Source organism: Nelumbo lutea, chromosome 3, assembly GCF_056320005.1.
Source record: "Nelumbo lutea isolate HS-2025 chromosome 3, American lotus-T2T, whole genome shotgun sequence".
NCBI classification, from domain to species: domain Eukaryota; kingdom Viridiplantae; phylum Streptophyta; class Magnoliopsida; order Proteales; family Nelumbonaceae; genus Nelumbo; species Nelumbo lutea.
In genome coordinates, this window is record NC_142686.1 from 85,868,898 (window position 1) to 85,893,154 (window position 24,257).

The 24,257-nt window shown below is 43.6% G+C and overlaps 1 long non-coding RNA gene across 1 annotated transcript in view; it reads right to left on the reverse strand.

The window, feature by feature from the left end:
- LOC148866181 (uncharacterized) overlaps positions 1-15,825 on the reverse strand; it is a 35,748-nt gene extending 19,923 nt beyond the window's left edge. The window contains exons 1-2 of the long non-coding RNA XR_016109479.1: positions 14,939-15,825; positions 5,536-5,594 (exon numbers count right to left, since the gene is read on the reverse strand). This is a non-coding gene — a long non-coding RNA (uncharacterized LOC148866181). The remainder of the gene's footprint in view (positions 1-5,535; positions 5,595-14,938) is intronic.
- Positions 15,826-24,257: the final 8,432 nt, after the last annotated feature.

The following is a 24,257-nucleotide window of genomic DNA, read 5'->3' on the forward strand; positions in this document are numbered from 1 at the left end:
TCATATCCGTTGAACTCAATTGCCCACTTCGTTAGTATCCCTAACACCTTGGGCTTTTGCAAGGCTTGCCTCGGAGGCCTATCGGTGAGCACAACATGGGCCTGAATGTAGGGGCACATTCGCGAGTTGCTAACACCAGTGAGAAGGCCAGCTTCTCGATGTTGGGGTATCTGGTCTCGAAGGCATGCATGACCTTGCTTACGTAGTAAACATGTAGTTGCACTCTGTCCACCTCTCGAATTAAGACCGAGCTAACTACCTTGTCATGGAGAGATAGAGTTTTAGCTCATCTTCAAATTTCGGCCTGATTAGCAAAGGTTAGGAACTTAAAGAATGGAAAACATATTGCCCAACCGACTTAGACAAAAATCGTTTCAAGGCGGCTATTCGACTTACAAGGTCACATATCTAGGACGACCAATATTGTATCTAGGTTGGCTTTGATGCCTTATCGACTAACTATATAACCAAAAAACTTGCCCGACGTAACACCGAAGACAAACTTGTTCGGGTTGAGCTTTATGTTGTATTTTCTTAGTACATTAAAAACGTTGTTTAGGTCAACGATTAAAGTTTTTGAAAATTGAGTTTTTACTACCATGTCATCAATATAAATTTTAATTTTATTTGCAATGAATTCAAAAAAGATTTTGTTTGCAAGGTGTTGGTAGGTCACCCCAACATTTTTCAAATCAACGAGCATACATTTGAATCCAATTGTAACCTAAATAGGCATCCATGAAGCTCAACAGCACGAACCCTGATGTTGCATCTACCAGGTAATCTATCCTAAGGAGCAGGAATAGGCTCTATTGAGATCGGTGTAGTCAACTCACATGCGCCACTTGCCATTGGCTTTCTTTACGAGAACTGTATTTGCAATCTAACTCGAATATTGTACCTCTCTCATGAAATCTACTACGAAGAGCTTCTCGACAGCCTCATCTACTATCCTCCACCGCTCCTGGATGAAGTTCCTTTTCCTCTATCGGATTGGCCTATGAGTTATAACAAAGGGATCTATGTCGGGCATATCGGCAACCGACTAAGCAAAAATATCTAGATTACTAATTAAAAAACTTACCAATTTGAAGAACAATGGTTCCTAGAGAAATGTACCGATTTGCATTGTCTTTAGAGGGACGGTATTTGAGACTGACACTAGGATAATGCCTTCCATTGGGCAAGCTCTTTCCTCGTTGTTCTCTAGGGGTCGCTCCAGGTCAACGTCGACGTCACGCTTTCATTTCCCCTTCAGTACCGCTACATAGCAATTTCACGATTCCAACTGGTCGCTACGCACTAAGCCTACTCCATAGTCCATCAAGAACTTCATCGCCAAATAGTAGGTCGATAGCACGGCTCTGAGGGTGTGCAGGATAGGTCAGCCCAAAATGGCATTGTACGATGAGGTTGTAGCCACCACTAGGAAGTTGTGATTGAAGCGGACTTTGTTTGGTGCAGAGCCCGCTATCACTAGCAGATTAATTTGGCCTAGAGGTTGCACCACTTCTCCATTGAAACTGACTATAGGGACATCGGCCAGAAGCATATCCTTCCTCTCTATTTCCATCTACTCAAATGCCTCCAAAAATAGTATGTCTTTCGAGCTACCAGAATCAACCAAAATCCGTTTTAGAATCAACGTGCGTCATCCTCGATGAAGTAGATCACCTCTTCAACACGAGGGTGCTTTGGCGGGTTCTCTTTGTGCACGAGCTCCCAGACTGAGTTTTTTCCAGCCAAGGTACTTCAGCTTGCAACTATTAACCTACCCGTGATCATGTTTATGACGCCATGAAGGGGTCAGTCTTCTAGTGATGGGTCTATGGCGGCTGATCTCTCCTTGGCAATGGATCGTTTCTTGGTTTGTCGGTTGCATCCTCTTGCTTGATGAATTTCTTAAGGTAACCTCTTCTGATCAACTCCTCAATCTCGTCTTTGAGGTTATGACAATTCTCGGTGATGTGCCCCATGTCCCTACAGAAGTGGCATTACTTGTTGGGGTTGCGGTTGGTCGAATCTCCCCTCATCTGCGATGGCCATCTAGCATACTCAACCGACTTAATCTGCATCAAGATCTCTCCTCTCTTTGCATTCAAGGCAATGTAGTTCTTATTTTGCACGGGAGGAGCCCAAGAGTGCTGACCTGACGACTTGTTGCTCCTATAGGGAGAGCTGCTTTAACAATGCAATATTTGCTACATTAGCTATGAGGCGACCTATTGCGTCTTGGAGACATGCTCTTCTTCCTCTGCTTATTGCTTCCTTGGTCATCCTCTGACCTCTTCCACTTTCCACTCAACTTTAACCGGAACCCGAGCGCTTCCTCGGCCTTTTAAACTTGGCGGCTTGGTCGAGGAACTCCTCCTTGGTGCTTGGAGGATTCAACTCAACCTCCCAGCACAAGTCAAGGTACTGGACGTCGTTAACTACCACGATGAGCTAGACAACGGGGTTGAGGTTAGGGATCTGTAGCCGTTCCAAGTTGAACTATTTGATGTAGTCCCGAAGCGTCTCATCATGGCGTTGGACTACGTTGAGGAGGTTGGTTGCTGACTTCAGACACTACTTGCTCATCGCAAAGTGGGTGGTGAAGACATCAACGAACTGCCTCAAATTCTTGATTGAACCCACAATCAATCCCGAGTAGCACATCCGAGCTATGCCTCAGAAAGTGGTCAGGAAGACCATGCATAGGCTCACATCGGTGGCCCTGTATAGTTGCATCAATGCATGGAATCTGCCGAGGTGTTCAACCAAATCGGTAGTGCCATCATAGGACTCCAAGTTGGGGGCCTTGAAGTCCTTGGGCCGTGGGACCATGAAGATTCAGCTGCCAGCAGAGACGTGCGGGATACATGTTGTGTAGACGAATTCCCTTTTTCTTATGAGAAGGTTCACAAGTCAATTTCAAGGAACTCACACACTAGCTTTTTTTGAAGCTGTAAGGCACCAATGGATAACCAACTTGGGGAAACTTTACTAACAAAGAAAACAAATTGGAAAGTATCATTTGTTATTTTTATATTATTATTTTAGGGAAAAAAAAAGTGATGAAGATATTTCTCAAGTTATTACCTGGTGGATACTAAAGGACCATAACACGACCCCATGACTGAACTATGTCTAAGCTTTGATTTGAGTATAGGGAGGTTGTAAGGCCTGCAAAGGAAGACTGAAAGAGTTTAAAAAATAGGGTTTGGAAGATAAGATGGTCGAAGGATAACCGGACTGTTCAAATATTATAGGACCAGATGACTCTAAGGGATTTAGACTAAAATTGAACTGTTCAACAGGTCCTATAGTAGAACTTCGAGTAGGACGACCAAAGGATAACTTAGACATGTTTCGTGAACACTACTAGGTTTCAGTTAGATGTCTTAACGGACTTTTACGAAATTAGGTTTGGATTGAACCGGTGAATGAGTCAAAGCACTAATTGGGCCCATCATGGGTTGAGACGAACCAATTACTTGGATATCCAATCTTGTGCTATAAATAATCAAGCCAAAATGACATAAATCTTGTGCTATAAGACGAAACAACTACATGGGCCTATCATGGGCTACGGGTTAAACTAAATGATAATTAAACAAATCTCCAAGATGGGGAGTACTGGAAAACGATTAGATGGACATAAATACTCCGAATGGTCATCTTAATGGGTCAATGATCGAGGATGGAATAAAATAGGAACGAATAGGTTGGAAAATTATGCGCTAAGGGTCAAACTAAAGGGTCTTTGAGTTGTAGTTATGACTAGGGTACAAATTCAAGATGGGCCCATCATGCGCTACGTGTCATAGATGGCAGAACGATTAGATGGCATTATAATAGGCTATGGGATCATACCAAAAGGACTTGGTATGATAAGGATGTGGATGAAATCCTGTGGAAATCCCATTAAACGAGGTAGAACATGAGGAGTCTCTAGGGGGACATTTCAATCCAATTCCTTCATGGCACCAAAACCCATCTTATGCACCTACAAATCACAAGGCCAAGCTTTCTTCTACTAAACATAATGCACTATAAAAGCCCAACTGTTGAAATGCATATTCAATTTTGATGATGTAATTATGATCATTGGATATCATAGTCATACTCAAACTACCACGAAGATTGAAGAGCAAGACATAATACATGCAGCATAGAGAAGCTTTTGCACAGGGAGGAATAAATGATAAAGACAAATAACTCATTACAAGATAGTTGATTAAAATATCAGTATCGAGTATTGTATCGGATAATTCAGATATGAATATGGATACAAATACAAATATGCTTTGGAAACGCATAGATACGCTAAAGAAAATACATACAAATTCCACAAACATATTTGTAACACTAAATTTAAGACTAAAATAGTCATTAATAGTTTTTAAATACATAAAAATGTATATTCTAATGGTTATATAAAGAAAAGTATTACAATTAACATACCAAGATGCTTAGATATTATATAATTTTACTTGTAATACATCAATCAAGTCCAAGACACTAAACATATGCACCTATTATATTTTAATTATTATATCAATTTTTTTTTATTTTACCATTTTAATTTTTTTTAACATTAACAAAAAATCAAAAGAATGTTAAATTCTCAAGTGCAAATTAAAATATCAAATAATCATCTATAAAAATATAATCTTAACTTAAGTATATCAAATTTGTTAAAATTTCTGATATATCATCATATACAAATTCATAATTTTTAATTACTAAAATAATTCTTCTATTATTAATATTTTTATTTATACAAGTCGTATGAAATAAAAAAAAAATCATTTTTTGAAATAAATGTAGATTAATGGATTTGATAGATTCTATTTAATATTATATTTTTCAATATTTTGTAAACAATATTTTTGTTTTTTGTAAATAATAAATATATTGTTACTACTTATTAATGTAAATTAAAATATTAATTAATAATTTGTAAAAATATATAAAAAAAATTAAGATATGCAAATTTATAAATTTTAAAGATTTAAAATAATTATTTTATTTGTGTAAATTTCTTGATATTAAAAATCATCATTTTATTAAATTTGGATTTGATAGATTATTTGATATTAATTTATAAAGTACTATTTTTGAATATTATTGCTTTGAATAGTTAAGAGTTAAATATAAACATGTGTTCTTTTAAATATAAACGAAGTGTGGTCGTTTAAAATTGCGGCAAAGGATTGATGCGCTTTATGTGACCTGAGTTCGAGTCATTGTATTCCACTTTTTACTGACAATAGAGATCCAGAGTATCGCATGTATCGATCCGTATTGGTGTGTATCAGCCGATACACATCCATATCAGTTCAATACAAACAACATACGGGATACATTTCTTTTTGTAGTGTATCCCGTGCCGCTACTGACCGATACCGATACAATACGCCCCATATCGGGCATATCATGTCGATATTTAAATTCTTGGTTACAGCCAGGGTTGTTTACAAACATTTATCTTAAAAATAGTATAGCATAAAATAACCAAATATAAGCTTACAACAGGCAGATCATGCTTACCCAAAAGATGAAGGAACTCAAGCCAATCCACTAAAAGGACACCAATGAACTCCAAATAGCTGCAAAGAGAGACTCATAAACCAAGGATATAAGAAAGGTGGTAAATGATAGAAATTATGCATACAGTTATGCATAAAATGTTCTAATAAATAACTGCAGGAAAACAAATCCAAATTGCAAGAGGATATTTAATAGATTCAGCACTGAAAAGAAAAGAAATGAACTAGTAACATTCTTTTGAACAGCAAGAAAAAGGTTAACATTTCACCCAAAATTACAGAAGCCATAAAACAATTCCCAATAACAAAAATACTATAAAGCCCCAAAAAAAACAAGTTAACGTTTCATTCCATGTAATCTTTTCAGAGTATATTTGTAGTCAAAAGAATGGGAGGAAAAAAACAAGCATACTACAGCTTCAAGAAAAAAGAAAAAGGAGGAAAAAGTAGAAGGAATATAGGAACCTAAAACTACTACTCACAACAAGAGCAAGTCAGCAACCTTAATTTTCCCGATTAACACAACCTAACAGAAAGCAAGTAGAAAATCAAGAAGACAGATAACAATACAATTAATATGGATCTGGTTTCTTCTTAGTGTATGATTTTCCACACCAAATGAATTGGCATAATTAACATGGTCAAGCTAATTGTCATGAAAAAGGCCATTTACCCAATGTCAGTCTCAGTTATCTGGGTAATGATCAAAGGTTCAAAATTTCTTCCATTATTACAAATATACCATATCTATGGTACAGAAAAAGATTGGAAAAGATAATTATCCTTACAAAAAGGAAAAGATCTGTTCATGTGCAAGAGAGAGGAATCTGTACATGACATATCCACAAGAAACAAAAAGGAAAACATCTGTTCATGCGGCACCACGGGTCCATGTCATTCATAAGCCCCAATGTAGCAGATGGATGCAAAAAAATGTGTCAGTATCACTCCCCTGTGATCCTTGTAAAAGGGCTGAGATCTCTATTGTCAATGAATCTGTTGTTCCAATTAGACCAGAATAAAGTGTCAATATCACTCCCCTACGATCTCTGAAAATTCCCCCTATACCCAAGGAGCAGGGTTCCCACAGGAGATTCCATCAAAGATTATTTTTTTTTTTTTTTTGAAAAAGGTTAAGCTAAAATTTTATTAAAAATAAGCCAATAGTACAACAGATAGGCAGGGCAACATACTAAACCATTACAAATATGGGGCAATGGCAAATCAGCAAAATCTCTAGATACTGATTCCCAGGAACCAATTCTTCCAATCACTTCATTGATCGACTCGTCCACACATCTCAATCTTTGGGGAAGACTATTGTTTCTGTAAGCCTAAATAAATTGTCTAAATGATGGCTGCAGGTATAAGCGGCCAGAAAATAATGCCAAATTTTATGAGCTAACTAGTAATGCAGAACTAGGTGGTTAGCATGCTGTATGGCCTGGTTATAGAGTTCACAGTTCTGGTCAGCTATCTGTACCCCTCTAGATTGCAGGAAGTCTTGTTGAGGCATTTCTCTAACATGGCTAACCATAGCAAGAAACCCACCTTGGATGGGAGTAATGAGTTCTCCACATCACAGAAGAGGGGAACAATGTACTGCGGGTACTGCTAAGAGATTTTGCAAAAGACATGACAAAAAAGAGACCATCTTTTCCCATTTCCAACACCACTCATCATCGCAACCTGGTCTCAAAATTTGGTTCCATAGCATCTAAAACAAGTCTTAACAGGTCAGCTAATTCCCAACCATGCAGCTGTCTTCTCAATTTAGGGGAGCTTCCATCAAAGTTTAATTTAATTCTGTTGTGGCTAGGAAAACCACATAACTTGCACTACCAACTCCAGTGTAGAAGCAGCTACTATTAATCCCCATCCTCTGATTAAATCGACCATAGAATAATCATTGAAGACTCCAACAATTATTAAAGGTGCAGACTCCTTCAAGCAGGTCACTGAGTACCAACTCTTTATAGGTCCTCTAGGTACGTACTTAATCATAGTTATCAAGGCATTGCTTAGGCAAATAGGCAAATAGACACCCTTGGTTGAGATCCTTGGCTAAACGCCTTGACTTTTCGCAACAAGGTAGCTGCACACTTTGGCAACCAAAATGACAAGCCGAGCACCTTATAATAACATCATTCATATTGCTACATCTTAGTAATATTTGTAGTAATGCATTCAATTATATGCTATATATATCATTTATAGTTTGTTTTATAGTTTTAATACTTGATGATGCACGATCCGGCCAGTAACCTTGCCTCTGACAGAGTGGGAGATGCCTGAAACAGGGAGGAAACAAGAGATCCCCGGGGGAGGAACCCGGCAGGAATGCTCCGACGCTCAAGTTAGCACTCTGAGAAGGCAAGGAAGATGTGAGATTCTCTTAGACCAGAAGGCGCAAAGTATCACCTTTTTTTACTCTGGGGAAGAGGGCCTTTTATAACTGCCTTGGTGCACTCACTCCCAAGCCTCTGCCAGATCAAGTATATCCGCCTCTACGGGGGGGTAGACATAACCGCCACTGTCTTCTCTGTCGGAGCCGTCTCTGCAACGACTGAGATGGCGGTAGCAGGTGGCCGTTGGAGTGCGGTTGTCATTTGTCAGATCCCTAATCAGTCAAGCGCACCGCCTCAGGTTGCGGACTTCTTTGGTGTCAGGTACGATAGTTCAGTCACGCGGCCTAAAGCCGAGGTGCCGGAGTGGTGCATGAGGTGAAGTCTTGAGTTCGGATAGGAGCGTGGCCCGGACTTACCCGAGGTGGGTCAGTCCGGGCTTTGCCTTTCGTGGTGTTCCTTGTAGAGCTCGGGATTTCTAAGGAAAGCTCGGGTTCTACCTCCTAGGAAGCACGGGTTCTCCTTGGGGAGCTCGGGGCCTCTCCTTGGGGAGATCAGGCCTCTTCTTGGGCCATGGCTATGTCGCTGTGCCGAACCGACGCTCCTACCGGGTCATACATGGTTGCCTCCACGTGTCGCGCGGCCAAGGGGTCGGGCCAAATCCCCCTCCATCAATTTCCCCCCACTCCTCGTGCCCGGGATCTTGACCCGGTGCGGGGAGTTCACGGGATGACGGGTGGATTTGCCTCATGGCGCGCTTTGTCCAGCTCGGTGATCCTCCGGTCTGACCCGCCTATGCCTTTGGCTCGATCAAGGTTAGCTCACGCGCGGACGTCAAACGATCATTAGATTTCGGACGTCAAAAATTCTCGCTAAACTGATTTCACCTCAGGGGTCGTGCAACCGGTTTTCTTGAGAGCCGTTGGATGGCTTTGATCTTGGCCATTGATGCACGGGTATAGCGGCTATAAATAGTGGAGGTCCTGGTCACTTTTCCCTCACCATAGTCTTCAGCACTTGTTCTTTGAGTTCGCATCCAAGGTCTTCAGCTCGCGTCACTTTTCCTAGTTCGGTAGCTTTTCCTTGGTGAGTGCCCTTAGCTTTTCTTTCAATCCCTTTCCTTTCAACGTCTAGTTCAAGTAGCTAAGATAGTATTCTAGGAGAGCTTGACTCGACCAAGGGTCAACCCGGGTTGCGTATATAGCTCACGCGCGGACGTCAAACGATCATTAGATTTCGGACGTCAAAAATTCTCGCTAAACTGATTTCACCTCGGGGGTCGTGCAGGTGGTTTTCCTGAGAGCCGTTGGATGGCTTTGATCTTGGCCGTTGATGCACGGGTATAGCGGCTATAAATAGTGGGGGTCCTGGTCACTTTTCCCTCACCATAGTCTTCAGCACTTGTTCTTTGAGCTCGCGTCCAAGGTCTTCAGCCTGCGTCACTTTTCCTAGTTCGGTAGCTTTTCCTTGGTGAGTCCCCTTAGCTTTTCTTTCAATCCCTTTCCTTTCAACGTCTAGTTCAAGTAGCTAAGATAGTATTCTAGGAGAGCCTAAGGTGGGGACCTCGGCTCGGGCTGCTTCTTTCAACAGCCTTCTGGATGAGCCGGAGGTAGGGCCTTCAGTCCGGGTCACCTCTGGCAGCCTGGCATCCACTTCTCGTCGAGTTCAGATGCTAAATAAGTTCGAACCTTCCACTATGACGTCAGAGAGACTTCGGTCTCTTGTTCGTCAGTTCAATCTGCCCGGGGAGTACACCTATAGTTTACCTATGGGCGACTTCCCTTGGGAGCACGGTCCGAATGAGATCGTGATTTTCCGGGAGCAGATCATCATTGGGTTGTGCCTTCCTCTTCATTCCCTTATCGTCGAGGTCTTGAATCACTTCGGCATCACCGTTGGTCAACTCCACCCGAACTCCATCCACAACGTTATTGGGACCATCTCCCTCTGTTGTGAATATGTCCTCCAGCTAGATTTAGAAATCTCCTCCGCACGCTTAAGAAGCATGTGAGCTTCCTCGAGCACAGGCGGGCCTACTACTTGTCTCCCCGCCCGGAGTTTAAGCTTCTACACGAGCTTCCAAGTAAGGTCCCAATGTGGAAGCGGGACTACTTTGTGGTCCGAAAGTGCTACGGGGTGGCCGTTCCCCACCCATTGGAGGGCGGCTATTCACGACCCCAGTGCCATGTTAGACAAGGACATGGCGGAGACCTTCCAGTCTTGGGCCCAGCTTGGGCTCGAGTGCAAAGATTACCTTACAGAGGCTAAGCTTATCCAGGCCAGTCTGAGTCCGGGTAGGTTTCTTACTCAAATGATTTTTTTTTTTACTGATACCGAGCTCCTTTCCTAGGTGTCATGGAGGAGGAGAATGTTAGACAGTTTTGTATGCCCTTAGCTTCAATCAAAATGATGTACTTTATGAGTTTATTGTAAATGAATAAAAGTGCATATTTGATTCATGTTCCCTTGGTATGTTTCTGTGTAATACCCTTAAACTGGACATTTAATGAGGCTCGTGTTAGTTTAGAATGTTCACGGCCAGTGGGTCGGTCTAGGGAGACCTATCCTGACAAGGCTGACACTGTGGTGCCACCAAGTCGGTTGGGGTGGCTTGTCTCAGTTACCAGGGTGAGACCCTAGGCACACACAGTGTGGGATTAATTGAATCTTTGAACTGGACCAGATTTCCAGTATTTCCCTGGACCTTGGAGATTGATGGGCAAAACTGGAAAGTTACACCCGACCCCTAGACTCGATTATGATACTGCACTAGGTGTCGGATTGGGCCGTCTTTGATGTACCAATCAGTGAGATCCTTAGCGGGGGTCAAAACCTAGGTATGTTGGGACAGTCTGAGAATTCATCTGAGTGGGTGATCATAGTGACAGGATCAGCCCCTTTGTCAGACAAAGGTAATGATCGGGGATGCATTCTCACTGATGGAAACCAAGATTGTCGGCAGTCGATTTCAATTGTTGAGATTTGTTTTGCAAAATATATTTTATATGAGATAATAAAGTATATATACATTATGGTTTCGAAATGATTTGCAAAAGGTTTTAATTCCCGGGATCCATACTTGAGAGATGCAAACTGTTTCTTGCAGCCGAGGGAGAGGTTCTCTCTTGTCGGGCAGTGTATGATCATTATGGGCTGAGAGGTTAAGTGTAAGACCATTGAGGATAATACCTGATGGGCTAATCTTGCATCTACCCACAGTCCTTGGGTGTTACAAGGTGGTTTGGCCCAGGGACCACTTAGGGTAAGTGTTGGGCCCATAGAGCCCATCTGATGGGTTTCAGGGGGTGCACTGTCCATAACAGTGTATTCGGCCAGGCCTTGTAATAAAGGCTGGGCTGAGCCCATGTGGCTAATGTGTAGATCAATGTTTGGGTCTCACGCCATACAAGGAAGCCCAACTGGGCAACAGTTTGGAAAGCTTAATGATACATAACCCTAAATGGGCCTTAAGCCCATTTCGAACTGGGCTAATTTGATTGGTCTTTAAGGGGCAAATTTTGAGATAAGATCAGCTGATAGGATTGGGCCCAGACCCTATCCACTCAGAGAGTCCAAGATCTAAATGAGATTTAGATTTGGAAACTTCCTAATTAGATTAGGAGCTGGCTGATCTAATCCACAATTAAGATAAGGATTAATTGCTAGGGAAATAGACAAAATTTAGTTCTTTATTTTATAAAATTGTAATCGCCTAGGCACCCCAAGTGTCACCCAAAACTATGGTGCTTATTCCTAGAGAGGATTAAATAAACTGAACATTGAAATTAATCTATTTAGATTCAGTTTACCATTGTCCCTGTACATCAGACCTAAGTAAGAATTTCTAGTGAAAGAAGGCAACGGATTAGGCCCTACTTTGAAGAGCATGAGATTTGGGTGCAAGAGAAGATTAAATAAATTGAACAAAAGCTTTAAAAATTCCAAACAATAATATAGACAATGTTTTTAAGCTGAGGCACAAGAGAATTGCTAGTAAAAGATGTTGAATAGAAGCTTCAAAATTCCTGACAAGAACACAGATGATGCCTTTGAGTTGAGGCACATGCCAAGGCACACACCTGGGCAAGGCGCAGTCCATGGAAAACCGAAAAACCGAGAAACCGAACCGAACTGAGAAAACCGAACCGCAAATGCAGTTAAACCAAACCGATCGGTTCAGTTTCGGTTCGAGATTTTTGAAAAACTGAAGGACCGCTTCGGTTTTCGATTAACTTACAAAAAAACCGATGGTTAACCAAACCGACCGATATATATATTTTTATGTATATTTTATATTTATTTTTAATATATGTCATATTTTCTATGTATTATATATAAATATATTTCATTATATATAAAAATATATACTTATATTATATTTATAATGATCTATTTATAAATATATTATATATTTTTCAAATATTGATAATATATTATATATCATTTATTATTTATAATATAATATTATATATATATATATATATATATATTTGTATAATATTTTATAAATATAAAAAACCAAAAAACCAAAGAACCAAAACCGGTGGAGAGGTTAACCGGTGGTACTGGTTCGGTTTCGGTTTGGAGAATTGGAAAAACCAGTACCACCGGTCCGGTTTACAAAAAAGTGCCATGGTTCGGTTGGACACCCCTAGGCGTAGGCCTTGAAATGCACCTCATCAGTGCTCCTATGTGTGCCACATATCACATTGTGCATAAAACATAAAAATAAGCCCAAAAAAGTTAATTCCTAGATAACCCTTGTTTGACTAATACGCCAGCCAAACCAATTGATCTTGTTGTCCCATTCAAACCCTTGCTCTCAAGATTTGCAAAGTCCCTTCTTTGTTATTTTTCTATTTTGGCTTTTGAGTTTTGTTAGGAATATATTTACTTTCTTCAAAGGAGCACAACTCTTTGGAAGTTCTAAATCAGTTTTAAAAGTTTAAAAAGATAAGATGCTATTTTAGATTTGGAGCTAAATGAAGCTCAGTCATTGGTCGGTGAATACAAATAATATTCTAAATTTTGGAATGGAGTGAATGAAATACAAATTTATGAGCAGTGTTAGCTGCCTTGTTCGGTGTAGACAGTAGACATTCTTGAAGGTAAACTGGTACACACTCCTTGAAGCTACTAGATGATGACTCCTAGTAGGCCCCCTCTAGGTGTTGACCACTAGAGAAGCCTAAAGTCTAACTCATAAGTTATTCTATCATATCAATATTGTCAGATGCAAATCATATCTGATGATCAAAACTATGAAATGGTTGCCAAAAAAAACTATGAAATGGTTGAGCTTTCCAGGTCTCAGATTCTTTGACAATTTTTACAAGTTGATTGATACAGGTTACATATGGCATGCTTTCAAAACATTAACTCTGATGAATTTTGTGATTCTGAGAATCAGTTTTGAGTTTGGATGTATGAAAGTTGCTGGTACTAAACTCTTTTTAGGCTCAAATCTCATTCCAAGAAATGATTCTCTGATTCTCCGAAGCTAAACAACATAGCTTCAAAAGAGAATCAGTCTTTAACTCAAAATTCCTTCTTCAAATAGTGGTGTAACTAGCATCACACTCAAGGAATATTAGTATATGCAATTTATTGATTATTGCATTTGGGATAAATCGCAGCAGACAACAAAAAATGCAGATGTGACTGCATAACTTTTTCAACCATCGTAAATAGATAACCAGAAGAAAAGTGAACCAATCAATAACAGGCTGTTATTTTACCGCTTCAGAATAACTTAAATCTTAGACATCCTCATCATGGGCTCATTTGCACAACGCCATTGACCTTTCTCAATTTTTCTGCAATTAGGGCACTGCATCATTCCCCTTGCATTGGATGCAGAACCAATGCAATCGGAAGCAAATCATAACACATAAAAGTAAGAAACATGATAAAGAGCATCCAAGAAGTGTCATACAAAATATTCATTTCCCAAAAGAAGATTAAGCATGCAACATAAAAGTCAGTGAATCGCAGTGACACCATGATTGCAAGGCAATCCACCAAAAAATGGTAGGTTATGTTCAATGTGAGTCAACTTCCCAAGGTTGAACAAAATCAAGGACTGACTACTTGATGAGATATCATGGCCTATATAGCTAGGCAAAGCCATTTTATTGGAAATTATTTATACATGAACTAACATGGGCAACAATCTACAACCTTCTCGGGTTGGAGCAACTCCATGTGGTAAAAGAGTTTCTCTGGCCCCAGATTGCCAAGATGGCACCAATGAGGATATTGTCCAAAGCAAGTGTTCCTTTTATTACTAAGACAAGGTTGATAAAACATCCATCGTTGTCCCATAACTGCACCAACCCTTCCGTCTACTTGGAAAATACCCCAGCACCAAGTTAAATTTTCTAAGAATGAGGATTCAACCAAGATTATTCCGCCTCCACACAAGATGCCACTAATTTATAGAGAATTGTCAATCAACTCAAGTCAATCTTAATCTCAAATATTTTTTGGCCCAGGATAGAGTTTGAGAATCTGGACAAGGATAAAGTATCAGATGCAGTAACCTTAACAAACTGACTGGCTCTACCTGATATTGCCATGACAATTTATTGTGGCATATATTCATTTTCATGCCCTAATATCTATGATGCTACACTAAGTAGAGATGTAAAGTTTGAACTTCAGACTAGAATGGTTTGCAATTGTTAAACCCTTATAATTTCAAATAGTTCCCATCCCAGTCTCCAATATATGTTACATAAGCACTTCATCGTCAAAATAGCTTCAAAATTTTTGTACTTAATTTTTTTCTTTTTTTTTTTGAAGGTAAAGTATTTGAAACAGGTTAGGACCAAAGAGCAAGAGGTAATAGCGTTGGAGAAAATTAACGGAGCAAAATCCAGACAACCAATATGTGGATTGAGGAAAAATTTAGCTCTCTAGTCTCAATCGGCATCACAATAAAATCTAAAACGCATTTTCGCTTTAACATGCATGCTAAACTCGTATATGTACCTCAACAGTTCATCAGTCGCAATGAAAATAATAATTCTCAAAATAATTCAATCTTTTCTTACATACCGTGATAAAATCCATGCCCGCATTGCAGCTTCGCCCCTCGATCTATCCCCGCTGTCCGTTACCGCCTCGAGGCAAATCGAGCATGAAACCGACGATGCACCACCAGTGAGAGCCCTCCACCGCCTCCATCATCCTAAAGATCGGCATCTTCCGAGCCCATATCTTCAATCAAAACCCTAAATTGTGGGCGAAAACATTTCAAAAAATCTCTGCCAAGTTACCCACACAAACACAAAAATCCAGTAATCGTTTCCTCCGCACTAACAATTACGGAAATTATCGAGAGCAAGAACCCTAAAAGCCCTGAAAAACGAGCGAATCCTTCGCAAAATCCAAGATAAAATAAGAACAGAGATCGTTTACAAAAAGGGGAAAAATCTGAAACCCTCTCTCACCCCCTCCCCCATCGCTCTTCTCCGAAGCGAGAATAACTCTTCTTACTCTTGCCCCGAATTATATAGTGAGAGGGGAAAACACCAACTCTGATATAGAAATATTACTCAATGAGAAAATGATCTTTTCAGACCGTTGCAAAAATCAATTACATGCGAGGGTAGAGCGTCTCAAGGTTGCAGAATAACTACCACTATTCTTACAACGGTCATGTGGTGGTGGCTTCAAAACAGGAATTCACAGCTGCGCCCCATGCCCCCACAGCACATCCCCACCATCTCCCGAACTTGTTATCAGAAGATGTTTTCAATACAAGGTGAGGATGTGCCGTGGGGAATTGTGGGGCGCAGATGTAAAATCATCGGATAACGGACAAGTAGTGGGGTTTGGTGACGTTATGTTGTCACCTGAACGTTAAGAACACTAGGCAACGCCCCACCGGCGCAGTTTTATTTAGACAAGTTGGGACTTTCAAATTTGAATTCATGTATGCTATTTTTCACGTTTCACCCATCTCAATATAGGCGAGCCTATCTCAAGCCCGAACGAGCTCAGTCCGAAATTTTATACGGGCTGGAGTAGGACTTTCGGTCTTTGGGTTGGGCTCGGGCCCAAAAAGTAGTGTATTTTTATCTTTCAGGTCAGGCTTGGGTCTATCACTTAGGCAGTCCAAACTCGTCCGAGCTTGGTCCAATTATGCACATATATATAAGTTAAATTTTTATTACCGATGATCTACTGTGGGGGATTCAATTTATCGCCTTCCCTCCCTTGTTTTATTAAGCTTTCTACCATTGTTGGTGTTTCATTTTGGGTTTTCCGGACTTCCCTGCGATCGACTTTGTTGATCTTCTTTTTTCGGGTTTTCTTCTTGTTTTTTGTTTGGTTTGAACGATTTCAGATTGACCCATCCTCACCAGTGAGGCCTTATTCAATGGCATTGCTTGTTTACACCGGAATTCCATCTTAACTGGCCTGCATTTGCTTCTCAGATCGTACACAAATATGTAAAAGACGATCGACTACTCATCACAACCCAGAAGCAATCGGAGATCGCCTTGGCCCTCAACCCCCTCAATGCCGCTCTTGCCCTCTCTCCGCGGCTTGAATCGGCTCTGGAGCTCAAAGCTCGATCCCTCCTCTACCTCTGGCGCTTCAAGGAGGTCGCCGGCATGCTCCAAGAGTACATTCCGAGTTACAAGATGGTCTATGAGGAATCGTCCTCTCCTCCGGTAACTCTTCTCAGCAGCTCTCAAGGGAGCGAGTTAAGCTCCTCTCGTCTGACAACTCATCAGACATTGCAAATCATTAACCTTCATTCAAATGCTTCTTTGTGTCCGACTTGAAGAAGAAAGTCATGGCCGGCCTGTACAAAAACTATGAAAAGGAAGGCCAGTGGAGGTAATTTCCTCGTTTATTTCTCCATCTATTACCATTTAGCTACTTCTTTTGTTTCAATTGTATCCTGATTTTTTGCTCGGTTCATTCAAAGTTCAAACTGATACCATTAGAATTTCTGAATTTTTTGCAAAACTATTGTAATTTCTGCAATTTTCTAATTTTCTTGCAATTTCTGCAAATTTCTGCAATTTTTGCAAAATTTCAGGTATTTTCATGCATTGTTCTGCAATTTCCTGCAAAATTTCTAGTATTTTCAAGCATTTTCTGAATTTTCTGCAAAAGTTCTATATTTTTTTTTTTTGCAATTTCTGCAAATTTTAAGTATTTTCATGCATTTTTTTGAATTTGCTGCAAATTTATTGTAATTTCTACATTTCCTGCAAAATTTCTTCAATTTTTACATATTTTGGTATTTTCATGCATTTTCTGATTTTTTATTTTTATTAGGGGCAAAATTGAAAATTGATGGAGGGTGATTTGGCCCGACCTCGTAGCTCAGGTACACGTAGGCGTGACCTAGCTCAAACGGTGACTCAGCACGACAGCACAACGGGCAAGAGCACAGCTCAGTGGGGAACTCCCACCAAGCTCGGCACGGCAGCTCGGCGGGTAAACTATTCGCCGAAAGTCGCCTCGCCCGCACCTCCTCCCCGGGGTCAAGGGACTTCGAGGGGTCCCGAGTTCGGGGCACCTTGACCCCTTTTGAGACTCGAGCTCCTCCCATTGGACCTCAGGCCATTCCCAAGCAAGAACACATCGATTCTTCTCTAAAACATCCCGGGGCACGAAGACCTCAGGTCCGCTAGCTCGGCATGATCGGCCGCAGGCAGTCCGTCACTTAGGAGACAGCCCAGCTCAGGGAGGTTCGTAGGAGAGCAGCTCGATATACCATAGGATGGCTTCCTGCTAGACCGCCGTACCTGACAAACCTACGAATTGCAGGCGTGTCCCCTCGCCATGCCTGCCACCTTTAGGAAGGCGTTCCACACCTGACAGACACGTACCCTACACGACGGCCTCGCACGTGCCACCTCAGCCCTGCCAGTAGTGGGTGTGGCAGACTGACAGTGGCGGTTATATCTACCCTATCAAAAGTCAGAGGGCTGGGAGAAACGGAATTCAGCTATAAGGAACTGACCCTCAAGGAACAAGGTATCTTGAATCATTAGCGTAACCTGCACTCTTAGCTTTCGTTTTCCTTCAGCTTCTTGCACACAGTACTAACTTAAGCATCGGAGCGTTCCCACCGAGAAAACCCCCGGGAGTTCTTCCTCTCTCCTTTAGTTTCAGGTACCTCTCAAGAGCCACTTGAGCACCAGCTAGGAGTGACCGAGTTGTGCTACATCATTTGGTGTCGTCTGTGGGAAATGCTTCAAAAAGCCTTTCTCTCTAAACCTTTTCAGTTCCTTCTTCTTCCTTGAAACAATCCAACGTTCATGGCTTCCTCTAGCAATATCGGACGAAGCACGGAGATAGATAACTCTAGGGAACAACCCCAGCTTCCTACTATCTATATCGGACAATTCACCGTCCCCCTCTCAGCAGACGGAATCCCTAGCTTAAGTGTGCCTCTCACAATGGCACCTGTCGTTGCCCTGCTTCCAGCTACAGTCGGAGCAGCGTTCACTGAACCTTTGGTCGTGCCAATGGCGGCCAGCCCGAACCAACTGGAAGACCTACTACAGTGCATGAGGGCCATGCAGGCCCAAATGCAACAGTTTCAGCAGCTTCAGCTCTATCAACAGCACGTACTACACCAGGTCTCCCAGTACCAGTATCAGCAGCAGTTCCCTCAGGTGCCCCAACCTCAGCTTCAACAGCCTCAGCCCTAGCCTCAGCACCGGGTCTCGCAGAAAACCAAGTCTCGTCGCCGGAGTGAGCGCTTTGGCCGAGGAGAGGCCCCCCAAAATCTCCCAAAAAACCAAGCCTCCCCCCATGGCAGACAGGAGAGACCGGCTACCCCAATCTCGCCGCGAGCGGACAGGTCGGGGGGACCCCGGCTCGGTAGATCTACGTCGCCCCAACAGTCGAAGTTTGGAACCCCGATCCTCGAAAACTGGTTTGAGATCTTGGCAACAGATTCCAAGCGAGATCCTTCTATCCGTAGCCATCACCGGCGGACCGGGCTACCCCCAATGCAAACTATTTTGGATAGCGCGGAAGTGACTAGCACAAACGCCGAGGCCGTCAAGAAGCAGAGGTGTCAACGTCGAGCTCGCCGATCTGCCACCCCGATTTGCCCGAGCTCTTGGGCAAAGAAGAGGTAAGCTCGGCCGAAGCCAAAGCTCCCCTTCTCTCAATTCCGTCCCCCCTATCTTCCGAACTCCTGGCAATCCCGATGCCCAAGGATTTCAAGCTCCCCCCTCTTGATAAGTATGACAGGTCGTTCGACCCGAATGATCATGTAGACGCCTTTCAGTCACAGATGCACCTAGCGCGAGCCAGCGAGTCGTGCATGTGCGTGGCCTTCTCCACTACTTTTAGGGGAGCAACCCGCACGTGGTACCGAAACTTGGCACCCGGGTCAATAAAAAGTTGGGCACAGTTCGCGCAAGTTTTCACATCTCACTTTGTCACCAGCAAACGTTGCCCGTGAGCTGAAGAAAGCATCTTCAACATAGCGCAAAGGGAGGGAGAGTCCATCAGGAGTTATATCAAGCGATTCAACGATGCTTGTATGCAGATACCACGCCTGGATCCCGTCGTACGCCTTGCAGCGACCAAGAAGGGCGTGAATCACAAAGAGTTCAAGTGGCACATGGTCGTTAGCCAACCTGCGACCATAACCGAGTTTCTAAAACTTGCGGATAAGTTCATAGCCACCGAAGAGGAGATCAACCAGAAGGGTGAGGGCGCACCCGAAAAAAGAAAAAGAGAAGAGCCTTCCAGTCAAGGGGACACCCGAAGAAAAAGGAAACAGCTTGGGGTTTGAAGCCGGGTCAATTGTTCTAAGCTTCTGCACCGAACCGAGCTGATTATACCCCACTGAACACGAAGCGGGCCAAAATCCTGATGGCAATCAAGGACGCCCCATATGTGAAGTGGCCACTCGTCTGAGGGGGAATCCCAATGAAAGAAATAAGAGTTTGTATTGTAGTTTTCACAAAGACCACGGTCATAGTACCGAGAGTTGTAAAAACCTCCGCGACGAGATAGAGGAACTCATCCGTCGTGGATATTTGAGAAACTTTGTACAAAATAATAATAATAATAATAATAATAATAATAATAATAATAATAATAATAATAATAGTAATAGAATAGGTCGGCAAGGGGAGCACGGTAGAGACGCTTCGGAGTCCAGCAGTAGGCCGGCAGAACAACCACAGAGGCAGCCTCCGAAGGAGAGGCCAGTTCGGGGAACCATCCACATGATAGTGGGAGGTCCGATCGTTGCGGGTTGCACCTCAGCAACAGCTCGGACGTCAGTTCGTGAGGCCACCCGGGAAGAGCAGAACCCCCCAAAGCGGTCGAAGATGGGAGATCCAATTTTCTTAACAGAAGACGATGCGCAAGGGGTCCACTACCCCCATGATGACGCACTCGTGATAAAGCTAAGGATCAACAACTTTGAGGTCAGGTGCGTACTCGTGGACTCAGGCAGCTCAGTCGACATCCTCTTCAAAACTGCGTTTGACCAGATTCAGTTGCAGAGAAGCGATCTGAGTCCTACGGACACCCCTTTAGTGGGCTTCAGCGAAGAGGAAGTCTGCCCCTTGGGAAAATAACAGTACTTGTAAAGATTGGCACATGGCCTTGTGTGGTCAGAGTCGAACACAACATCCTGGTGGTAGCGACCCCCTCTCCCTACAATGCCATAATAGGTCGACCAATCATCCATGTCCTACGTGTGGTGGTCTCCACTTACCACTTGGCTATGAAGTTCCCAACAAGTGCTACGTTGCCGCCCTAAAGGGGAAACCAAAGTGGCTGATGACCTCGAACTGGAACGACCCACGGAGCAAGGCGAAGAGCGAGCCGCGCCCACAGAAGAAATAGTTGCGGTCCCAACCTAAATAGCAGACCCAGCTCGGACGCTTCAGATCGGCGCTTCCGAGCAAGAGCCCCTACGATCCGAACTGGTAAGTTTTTTACTTCAAAATTTAGATATTTTTGTGTGGTCCACGGCAGAAATGTCCGGTATAGACCCCGGACTCATAACTCACAAGCTGAACACTGATCCTGTAGTTAGGCCCGTTAGACAAAAGAAACGCAACCTAACCCAGAACGGTGGAAAGCGGTCGACAAGGAAGTTGAGAAGCTCCTCGCAACGGACTTTATAAGAGAAGTCCAATACCCAAGCTGGGTAGCTAACCCCATCCTGGTAAAAGAAAGCCAACGACAAGTGGCGCATGTGGGTCGACTACACCAACCTGAACTGGGCTTGCCCGAAAGACTACTTCCCGCTCCCCCGAATCGACCGTCTGGTGGACGCAACCCCAGGGCATGAGTTGCTTAGTTTCTTGGACGCCTATTCGGGCTATAACCAAATCAAGATGGACCCAACAGACGAAGAAAAGACTACCTTCATCATAGACTTCGGCCTCTACTACAAGGTTATGCCCTTCGGGTTGAAAAACGTAGGGGCAACCTTTCAGAGACTTGTAAATAAATTGTTTGCACCGTTAATTGACAGAAAAGTAGAATGCTATGTAGACGACATGGTCGTCAAAACTCAATTTTCACATGAATTAATACAAAACTTGCATTCTGTTTTTGAAATTTTGCGTAGGTTTAACATGAGATTAAATCCAAACAAGTGTGTGTTCGGTGTGACCTCAGGTAAATTCCTGGGATACATCGTTAACCGGCGCAATATTGAAGCCAACTCGGATAAGATTAAGGCCATCTTAGACATGAGACCACCCCATAAGTTGAAGGAGGTTCGGAGGTTGAATGGCCGCATAGCCACCCTAAGCCACTTCATGTCCAAATTGGTGGACCGCTGTTTGCCATTCTTTAAGGCAATCAAGAGCAAAGGGTCCGAATGGACCCGAGACTGTCAACTCACATTTGACGAGCTCAAGAATTAACTCGCTAGTGTGCGGATCCTAACCCGGCCCGAGGAGGGTGACGTTTTAGAACTGTACCTCTCGGCGAGCGACGAAGTGGTCAGTTCGGTACTAATAAAGGAAGTAGATCGGGTCCAACGACCCATCTATTATGTTAGTAAAGTATTGTAGGGAGCAGAAACGAGATACCAGGAGATGGAGAAGCTAGCATACGCATTGATAATTGCAGCTCGGAAGCTCCGCCCGTACTTCCAAGCTCATACTGTCATCGTCCTTACTGACAAACCTCTAAGGCAAGTCTTGCTTAAGCCCGAGGTCTCTAGTCGGTTGACGAAGTGGGCCATTGAGCTCAGCGAGTACGACCTTCAGTACAAGCCGCGAACTGCCATTAAGGCCCAAGCCTTAGCAAATTTCATAGCCAAATGCACATTCAGCTCCGAAGTTCCTAGTCCGGTTGAGCGCGAGGCTCCCACCTCGGGTGAGCCTGAAGCTCCTGGATCGGTCAAGTCTGAACCCCATGAAGTAGTAGCCAGCGTGACACCTCTCCTAGCTCGTTCAACCGCGAACTGGGATGAGGAGCCTTGAATCCTTAACGTAGATGGCTCCTCGAACCAACAGAGCAGTGGTGCCAGAATAGTTCTGCACGGCCCAAGTGGCATAAAACTAGAGTATGCGCTACGCTTTGAGTTTGAGGCATCCAACAATGAAGCAGAATACGATGCATTGATAGCTGGACTAGCACTAGTCAGAGAAGTAAAAGCCAAGCACATCGTTATCTGCAGCAACTCCTAGCTTGTGGTCAACGAGGTCACCGGCGAGTACGAAGTTCGCGAGCCAACCATGATCGCCTACTTAGTCAAAGTCAGAGAGGCCCTGCTCAACTTCCAGTCACACTTCATTAGACAGATCCCTAGGTCAGAGAACGCTGAGGCCGACACCCTGTCCAAGTTAGCCAGCACTAGCGACATCATCATGAGAATCGTGTACATAGAGGACTTGTCTCGGCCTAGCATTCTCAGGGGGCAAAGGAGGTCGCTCCCGTCGTTCAAGCAGAGCTGAGCTGGATTGACCCGCTCGCGAGCTTCTTGCTACATGGGAACCTCCCTATAGATTGCAATGCAGCCAGAAGGGTGCAGCGCCAGGCAGCCAAATACGTCATAATAGACGAGCGGCCGTACAGGAGATCCTACACGCTCCCCTATTTGCGTTGCTTGCGACCCACCGAAGTCGAGCTCGTACTCCACGACATCCATGAGGGTCTATGCGGTGGGCACTTGGGGGGCAGGGCCCTCGCCCAAAAGGCACTTCGACAAGGGTACTATTGGCCAACAATGAAGGCAGACGTTGTTGAGCTCATAAGAAAATGTGACAAATGCCAGAGACATGCCAATATTCACCACCAACCCGCTGCCGACCTCAAGTATCTAACCAGCCCGTGGCCCTTCGCGCAGTGGGGCATCGATCTACTCGGGCCATTCCCGCTAGCAACGGGTGGAAGAAAGTTCTTAGTAGTGGCGGTGGACTATTTTACCAAGTGGGTAGAAGCCGAGCCCCTCGTGACGATCACAGCCCGAAATGTCCAAAACTTCTTTTGGAAGAACATCGCGTGCCGCTTCGGACTACCTCGGGTATTGATTTCCGACAATGGCAAACAGTTCGAAGACATCAAATTTCAAGATTGGTGTCGAGACATGGGGATCCGACGGAACTTTACTTCAGTCGCGCACCCTCAAGCAAACGGTTAGGCAGAAGTCACGAACAGAGCCATCCTCCGTGGATTAAAGGCACGACTGGACCAAGCTAAAGGATTGTGGGCAAATGAACTGACCATTGTCCTGTGGGCCTACTGGACCACGGAGAAGACCGCCACAAGAGAAACACCCTTTAATCTCACTTACGACACCAAAGCAGTGATCCCCGCAGAGATCGAAGTACCTACGCTACGACTACAAGAACACAGTGATCAGACAAACGAAGATGAGCTACGTACCAACCTCGATCTACTCGACGAAGTAAGAGACCTCGCGTACATTAGGACCGCAGCCTACCAGCAGAGAGTAGCTCGATACTATAACGCTAGGGTCAAGAAGCGGAACCTCCGCGTTGGCGACCTGGTCCTTCGTAAAGTTATGGTACCTGAGCCCGGCACTAGCAAGTTCGGGTCCAACTGGGAAGGTCCTTACCGAGTGAAACGAGTGCTCGGGGAAGGAACATACGAACTCGAGACCCTCGAAGGGAAACAAATACCTCGAGCATGTAATATTGTCAACCTAAGACAATACTATTTGTAAGAATCGAGTAGGCCACGAGCCCCTCCCCAAGCCTAAGGGCCAGAATACTGAGCTAACATGACCTCGGCACATAAGACCCAGCCACCACTTCGGCCTGGGTGAAATTTAGGAGCGGACTACGGGTCCCTCCGTAAGCCTAAGGACCACAAGAAGACCCCAGTCGCCACTTTGGCCTGGGTGAAACCTAAGAACTGATTATGGCTCCCTTCTTAAGCCTAAGGG